Source organism: Macrobrachium nipponense, chromosome 42, assembly GCF_015104395.2.
Source record: "Macrobrachium nipponense isolate FS-2020 chromosome 42, ASM1510439v2, whole genome shotgun sequence".
Lineage (NCBI taxonomy): Eukaryota > Metazoa > Arthropoda > Malacostraca > Decapoda > Palaemonidae > Macrobrachium > Macrobrachium nipponense.
This window is the reverse complement of record NC_061103.1, coordinates 2,490,311-2,499,349: the sequence shown is the minus strand read 5'-3', so window position 1 is coordinate 2,499,349 and position 9,039 is coordinate 2,490,311. Positions and strand designations below refer to the sequence as shown.

The following is a 9,039-nucleotide window of genomic DNA, read 5'->3' as shown; positions in this document are numbered from 1 at the left end:
ATACATTAAATTATTTTTCCTGTTGCAACAATCTCAAAAGGTCTACGACAACAATTACATACTGTATTAGGCATCTTACCTGAATCACCAACTTTTACAAGGTAAACCACAACTGTTCCCAACATCCATCCACAAGGTAAATCTGTGGAACAACCATTAAAATAAATTCAATCACTAAAAGACAAGAAAAGCTCTGACAAAAGCATGAAAAGACTAAAATGTGGCAGTAAAATATATGAAAAGTCCTCTCAAATCAGTGTGAAAAGAGCTGTAACTTGCAAGTGAAACAACCTACTTTAGAATAGCAAATAATTTGCCTGGTGATAGAGTTTGGCATATGAACAAAATTTGTAATGTGTTTTGCTTGTGAACATCTCTTAACTCACAATTTATCTGGACAGACATGTAACTGCCTAGAGGATTTCCATTTTTGGTAGTTATATTAACCTCCTCAGTATAGTTCATTTACAGTACCAACATGTGACTACAGATCAGTTTTATCTCACTCCGTTGTAAAACTGTACATTCTCTTTTTACCTTAACTTTTACTGAGGTAGCCATTCACTGCAGTGAATATGAATACCTATTCAGTTCAATAAACAGACTTTCAGTGGCTTACCTCTTAATATATCATCTGCTTTTTGTCTGAAGCTTTAAAAAAAAATAAAAAAAAACCATTTCCCAATGTTTTAATCTAAATCTGGATATCAACAGAAACTAAAGGAACTTTTGTCTTTTTTATTCCTAAGTATACCACTACATTCAAGTATATTTTTAAATTAATAGTTACAACAATAGCAGCATAACTCTTAATTAGTAATGATTAACAATGCACCTCAATTAGTTAGAACTATGTTCTGAATCAATACCACAGAAGGATTTCATGAACACACTGATTCCAGTCTTGTGTATCAATACTGAATACAAAATACTCTTACTCCTCCTTGCATCCAACTACCTTCATATCAATCATAAAGATTTTCTCATCCACAACTGAAACTGACTAACACCACACACTGAATTCCTCATAGCATCAGATATTACAAAGTTTCCTAACATACATCTGAATATACATCAGCCTTAAGCTGTATTAAAAAAAGAAAAAAAAAAATCAACCCTTTACGAACAAGCATAAGAATGAACTTACTTTACCTCAATGTGATTCATTTTCCTTAGATAAAGTCTTAGCTTTGTGTAAGAATTCTTGCAAGGAACCTCTTTAGTTAGGTAAAAGAAAGTCCTATTGATTTTCTTTGGTTCTATCATCCTCAGGACTGATAAGGACAAGTACTGTAGGCTTACTGTTCCTTTAACCTAAAAATAATATAAAAAGATTAAAACCTAAAATAATGTTCATGTCTTGCATTCAGAAAACTATTATTTTACTTTTGCTACAGTGCTCCATAGAGTACAAGTTACAGAATGGTAGAATCATTCTCTAGATAACAGAATCCCTTGAAGTATTAACACAAATGACTGAGTAATCTTGATGACATCCTGGATGGCATTCTACTTACAATGACCAGGTTTGAACCACCATAAACAGTGCAGTGTATTAACCTCTGACCAAGCTGACATATTATGTTTCGTCCCTTACCTTTTCTTTAGGGATACCTCTACAACCTTGGTGATAAAGTAGTTCTCAATATCATTCCAAGGTCTCAAGCAATGTTGAAATGTCCTATGACTGCCTATCCAAGAGATAAAAAGACATCTGCCTTACTGAAGTTGGATACGAACTTGGCAAGCAAGATGTACTGTCATATCTTGTCCAAGCTTCTGTGCTGCCTGTCCCTCATATTTAGACCTCTATGTTATCTCTTCTTCTGTATTTAGAAGTGATATGTCATTTAACAGATCAGAAGTGCAGGAGTTTCTGTCTGAACAGAAACTCCTGCACTACCACACAACATTCTACCATTAGACAATCATCATCAAAGCTGCAAAATTGCCTCTAGCAACTTAGACAGGTAGGTGTCAAGCATAGTTCTACCATCATTGTTCAAGAAGGGTTCTATTTGTGGAAGATACTGTGTTTCTGGAATAAAAGCAGATTCTCTGTTAGGAAAGGGACTCTTTATCTCTCCAAACAGAACCACACAGTTCTCTCTCCTAAATGAAACAGATTATACTGAATCACCCCACGACCTGATATCCTCTTTCCTATTTGCATAACGTTTGGTGTTTAACTTATTAACCAATATTGCCTCACCTTTAGTGGCAAAGACAGGCAGCAAAATGTAGTTACACTAGCCCAATCATATGAGTGACCATGCAGTACTGTCCTCAGAGATGAAACAATAAACAACACAAAAAATGCAAGAGTAGGATTATGTTGCAGCACTGTTTCCTTAAGCAAAACAATTAGAATACTAACCTCAACCAGAATGAAAGTGTAACTGTGCTTGAACAAGACAACCAAACTGCAATGATACGCTTGGGTTTGCAAAATAAATAAATAAATGAATAAAATAATACAGTACTTGGTACTAAAAGCAAAATACTGTCAGACTGCATTTACATCACCAAAAGGACTAAATATTTTAGGCCATGGGCAAGCACAAAGTAGTCATTGCTAACATAATAGAAAACAAATTGTGCTACTGGTAGATACTCACTTAAAAAATGACTCAAGAATTCTGTCATCCAGCAGATACCCACTTGGTGAGTGACATTATTTCTGTCACCTGGTCAATAACTCCACTCTCTAGTACCACATGGCCCTACAGGCATAGAGTAAAATGAAAACAAAAGCTGTATCCCTTGTACAGATATGAACTAACTTAAAAAGCCTCCTGTAATGTAACTGGGCCATGTATCTGAACACATAAACAAACTAACATCAAGTGGCTTTTATCCATTCAGAAAAAAGTCAACATACAATTCCCCTTGACTCAAGAAATAGCCTCAAACCATAACCACATTAATCTCTCAGAAGCAAAAGGATAAACCAAAACAAGACATTAAAACAAACTTATTCCTTTCATGATTACTCATGACCTCTCATTACTGAATTCAAAAGAGCCGATTTCTGTTTGTGCTCACTCTAGTTTAAACGACAGCCCTAATGCCACTCTCTTAAATTAAACTTATACAGAAAACACCTAAACAATGACCTGAAAAAAAAACTGCATACCTTTCAACAAAATGTAAGTCTACCAACAACAAAAAAAAGTAACAGCACATTCAAAACAAATCACGTCAGAATTATGACAATGCCATGTTATATAAAAGATGAAAAGTTCACGAACTGCCAGTTCCAAACAGCACCATGTTTACAATAAATGTATAAATAAAAAAAATTCAAATAAAATAAACATCACTTACAAAAAACAAATATGCGTTTATCAAAGATTTAAGACTAATTTAAATTCATCTACAGCATTAACCTAAATCTTGTGTACTGCAATCAAAATAAAAACAAACACACAATGCATTCATTTGCTATTATTTTCCCTTGTTGCACAACACAGACAAGCAACAGCATCTGCTGGTGCCTTGGAATGCATCCCGACCGATAAAATTAAGCAGTAGCAAGATGACAGTTCACTTATGGTATCAACACACCCCTAGTAAGCAACCTTAATGACATTACAATACTTTTTCCCTTGACTACAATTTAAGCATTAATTAGTATGAATTTCCAAAGTTGATGAGAATGAACTATTTGAAAAATAGTTTATGTATTTTACTGCTACAAGAACTGCATTTCCTTCCTCTTTTGACTACAATGAGCTCCCTGTTCTTGGTGTGGCAATGCAAGTTCTTTACTAAAATCTATAAATTGTAGTTTTATCTCTCCTGTTCAACTTATCAATGTCCAGTAGTAGCCTTAACTAATAACAATGGTCCCTCATGGTAATATCTAAACCAGTAATACCAGAATATAAACTAGGACTTTCTTCAAATTTAATTTTTGTCATCTTATCAGCACCAGAGACAATCTGACTGTACCTGTGAAGATTCACATTTAACTAATGGCTTTATTGCCTACTAAGCCTTTCAGCATATGGAAAGCTCTTGAACACTTTCATTATTAAGAAGCGCTAGACTTCTCAACTCCTCTATAGATAATTCAATATATTTAAGACTAAACTGTTCTTTATGACTGCTGTCTTGTGCATTCTAACAATGTGCAGTAATTCATACAGTACTGCAATTACTACATCCCTTCCCAAAGTCATGCAGTTTCCTCTCCTGAGTGAACTACGGCATTAATACTACCCTCTTTTAAGATAACTAAAATCCCTAATCTTGAGATTTATAAGTGAATAGCATCCCTACTATGGGTTGCCATATGCACCTTAAGATTACTTTTCACTGTGAAGCCCTTACCACACTCCCTACAGTTGAATGGCTTTTCTACCGAGTGCGTCCTCATATGCACTTTCAGATTACTCTTAACGGCAAATTCCTTACCACATTCCCTACAGCTGTAGGGTTTTTCTATTGTGTGTGTTCTCATATGCACCGTGAGATTACTTTTAACCGTAAATCCCTTACTGCATTCAATGCAAATGAAAGGCTTCTCTACAGTGTGTATTCTCATATGCACTTTAAGATTACTCTTCACGGTAAACCCCTTTCCACAATCTCTACATGTGAATGGTCTTTCTACCGAGTGTGTTCTCATGTGGACTTTGAGGTTGCTCTTCACCGTGAAGCCTTTACTGCATACTCCGCAGATAAAAGGCTTCTCTCCTGAGTGGGCTCTCATGTGGACTTCAAGATAGCTCTTATTAACAAAGACTTTCCCACACTCTTTGCAAGAGTACGTCTTCTCTCCCGTGTGGATCTTTGAATGCTGATCGAGATAAGATTTCTGGCTGAATATTTTCCCGCATTCTGTGCACGTAAACGAAGGCTTCTCCTCAGGGTGAATTCTCGTGTGCTTATGAAGATAGGACTTCTCACTGCACCCTCCACCACACTCCTTACAAGGAAATCCTTCACCCTCCTTGTAACTCAGTGTTGCCATATCAAAAATTTGCCTACTGCTTAAATCTGGCTCCATGTTTGATATAAAATGATTCTGAGTGTAATCAAAACTGTTTTGCACAGCTAAAAACTACTGACAAGATCCTTCTAGTGATTTTACATACCACTGTACATGAATTTTGTTAAGCACTGTGTACAGAATCACTAAACCTTAAGACAAGATTATGAAATTCACTATTCAAATACCTGTTATTACATTCAACATATTCTTCACTCATAACATAATTTTCCTTGGAATTTCTCGTTACTTTGAACCAAATTCAATGCTTAACAAGTCTTACTGAAATAATTACGAATTATATGCATACACCATTAGGTAGACTTAAGCTATTTCACTTAGTAAAATACCAATGTATATTCATTTATATACAGTACACTTTTTATATAAATATACAAAACGCTTTACTTTCACTTGCAGGAACTATTTTATTAAGGAAAATGCATATGCATCTTAAAAATAATATAAATAATATATGTAATCAACAAATTTTATCTTGATATTTCCTCAAAACTTCCTATGAATGCTTAGCTGTAAATCGCAACTCTGGCATAAACCAAACGTTTGGAATTTTATGAAGAAAATGTTCTAAACTGAATAAAAATGACTGCACATTATCAGCAGAGACAAATTCTTTTGCAATAGGGATCACACAATAAAGAGAATTCCCGGTATATCAACACACTGGGACAGATGGTAATCTTCAATAAAAAAAATAAATCCCACTAGAAAACTGAACATATGTTAGAAAGGAATTATAAACATATGAATAACATCCTTAAAGAAAACAGTAATGTCAGTTGACAAAAAGAGAGCCAATGGAATTTTCAACAACTTACTATTAAACCTTGGCAACAGAGGACTCCTTGTTACATGAACTCATGGAGACTTCTAATAAATAAGCCATCATACCCAAAAAGGAAAAAATGTAATACAGTTGCTGAGAAATATCACATTCTGTTCTTCTTCGTTTGCTGAGCCAAAACTCACTGTAGTACTGGGTTCAACATTCATCAACAGTGGTGTCTACTACTGACTGGAAGCTTTTCCCTGACATCTTCGTTTCATAGAACCTGTAAAAAAACATGACGTGAGAATTTAAAAGTCAAATTTAATGGTAAATCAATACTGACAGATAATTTGTTTATAACATAATGTTACAAATGAGGTATGTTGACCAGATGTACAAGTTCTCATTAAAGTGCAAGTGAATATAAGTTGCTTCTTTACCGATAAACAATGGAAATTTACATAATTTTCAAAGTTCACTGTAGTTGACTTCAAGATCATTAATTTCATGGACACTGCACTCAGATAGCAACTTAAGTGCAAGAGATACTCACAAGCACTCGTGTGACTTTCCTTGTTTTTCTGTTTTGAAATAATTATCTACCTTTGTAAACAATTTAAAGTTCAAAAATTCTTCTTAAGTTTAAGTATCTGTATATTTCCACCAAAGCCACTTTTTCATGACAGTCTATTCAACTGAACATTGGCTTTGTGTGTTAAGAAGTCCTGATAGAAATCAAAAGAAGTTATATCTTTTGCCTTAGAATTGACTAAAATTCTTGATTAACCTATTTACACTGAGCTATTTCTGAATACTGGTCTATAATTGACAAAGCCTAGTCTATAGCCTAGTTCTGAGCCTCCTTCATGGCCTGACGGAAATAACTAGCCTAGATACCTTTATCCTAATTCATTTTCTGTAAGCCTAGCCATGTTATTGTTGCTGTCTAATTCCTCTTAACTAACCTAGGTAAAACTGAAGACAATTACTGCAGTCCCTGTTTCGGTAACTTGAAGAGAACTACGGTCCCTGGTTTGGTAACTACCATTTTATGTGCAAAATGGGCAATATCTTTAGTACCAGTCCCTTGTGGGTGAACATAAAAACAATAGTAAAACACAGTACTAAATATCATAAATATAAAACAAAGGACAAACACAAACAAAAGCATGAACAAAAGGCAGTAAATAATCTGGTTGGTGACTGACAGGAACCAGGCCATGGTATGGTTGTTGTCAGTTTTACCCTAGCCTAAGCTACAGCCTTACCAAATCAAATTAAAACCACAGCAACAAAATCTTTATATAAAGTGAGCCTATCTGACCAAATTTTGGTACCTCTAAGTAACAACTCCGCACCGACTGTAAGAAACGTTTCCAAGAATACGAAGCTCATTAAGGAGCCATATGTTCAAGAAGGGATTGGCTACAGAAATCTATCATAAAAGGAACCAAATTAACTTATGTACCCTAACTTAACCTAACCTAGTTGGCAGCGTTACTTAACCAGAGGCAGACCTCTGAGTAAAGGAAACTTCACTTTTCACCAAATGTCCCCCTGTGATTGCGTATGCGCAATAGAATTCCATGATGGCCAGATTACAAAAACATAATCATTTCCGAGGTTAATTAATAAGCAACCAAAATACCCTACTAGGTATACAGATAGAAAAAGTCAATTTCCAAGGAAATATAGCAGACGCGGAGTAATTTCTTAGACCTACCCAAATTCTTCACGGAAATCAGACTTGATAATAAACTAAGGGTAATTCTAGGCAATAACTCCGCACAGACTGCATGGAATGTTCCAGCGAATACGACAACCACTAGGGATTGGGCCGTCAAATGTATTTCGCTGCGTTTAGTACTAACCCCTAGGGGTTAATTGCAGTCGACACCCTCCCTAAAAGTAACGGTAAATTCTTAGCTAGTGAGCAACCCAAATACTTTAATATCCATAAAAATACCCGACGCGGAGTTATTACCTCGGCTAGATCGACCAAACTAAGAATAGCATGACAGCTGAAGCCTAAACTCAGGCTAGCCTAGGCTACGTTAATGCTATGGCGAAGCCACGCGTCTGTCATCAAGCCTGTCGATCAACCTGCAAAAAATAATACATTAAGAACATTAGACACTAATCAAAGACGTTTTATGGACGTAATTTAGCATAAGTTACCCTAGAAGACAAGTAGGTAATCATATTAGGTAGCTAGGTAATTGCTTTGACTGTGAAACCTACCGTAGGATTGATCTCGTGTGTCCCTGACCTGTCACTCCCTCTTCTGATTAGACCTTCGTGACCTCGTCGTCGGGTTTTGTAGTTCGTCTGTGAATGAATCCGTAATAGTAACGACGCCGTTATAGTAATTACTCACAGCGATAGTAAGCGTAAAATGACGACTGGCAGACTAATGAATCAGACGTCAGCCTTCGCCAACGTCTCGACGTCAAATGTAAACAAACATTAACTTATGTCAAATACTGCAAACTACTTGAATCAAGCGAATTTATCAATTAACATTTATACTGAATCGACGAAAAACAAGCGTTCCATCTCAAGTAACGATAAATTAAACTGTTCTTCGTGGTTTCATTTACTTCAGCATCAGCTGTTGTTTACATTTTAATTGGCTTTCCAATTTCCAACGCCTTAGTTTTTGGGGTGGTTCAATGATATACGACATTAGGTGAACAGCTTTATTCCTGATAATGCGTAGCTTTTAGTCCGCCATATTGCTAAGAGACTGAGAAGTTACTGTTTCGATGCGAATAGTAGGCTTTCTTTCATTTTAAATAAGACGATAGTTTGTCGTGGAATATCAGTCATACATGCTGGCGCTCTTGGCACGTAATGAAATACTTTTTTGTTATCCAGAACGTTTAATTAGTAAGTTCTGCGAAAAACTGCAAGGATGTGGCAACAGATCGACATTCATGAGCAAACTATTATGAAATCATGGAATTTTTAAAATATTTATGATACAAAAGAATTGAGGTATTCAATAAAAATATAAAAAGAAACAAAGAAGGGATGGAAACCGATTTATAGTTGACATATACAGAGCGTAGAACAATGTACTTCTAGTGAATTATCATTAAAAAATGAAAAAAAGTGCTTAAACATACGGCTTGACTGAGGTTAGCGTGCCTTGACCGTCAAGCTAAAAGGTAGAGTACTACTTAGATGATTAATCGCCTCAAAATCTTTACATGTATTTTTTTTATGATACTTCGTCTTCAGAGAGACGATG

At 35.5% G+C, this 9,039-nt stretch overlaps 1 long non-coding RNA gene across 1 annotated transcript; it reads right to left on the bottom strand.

The window, feature by feature from the left end:
* Positions 1-724: 724 nt before the first annotated feature.
* Positions 725-8,443, bottom strand: LOC135212928 (uncharacterized). The gene is made up of 2 exons (XR_010314027.1): positions 8,028-8,443; positions 725-6,069 (listed from the first exon to the last, which is right to left on the bottom strand). It is a non-coding gene; the product is annotated as an uncharacterized LOC135212928 (long non-coding RNA).
* Positions 8,444-9,039: the final 596 nt, after the last annotated feature.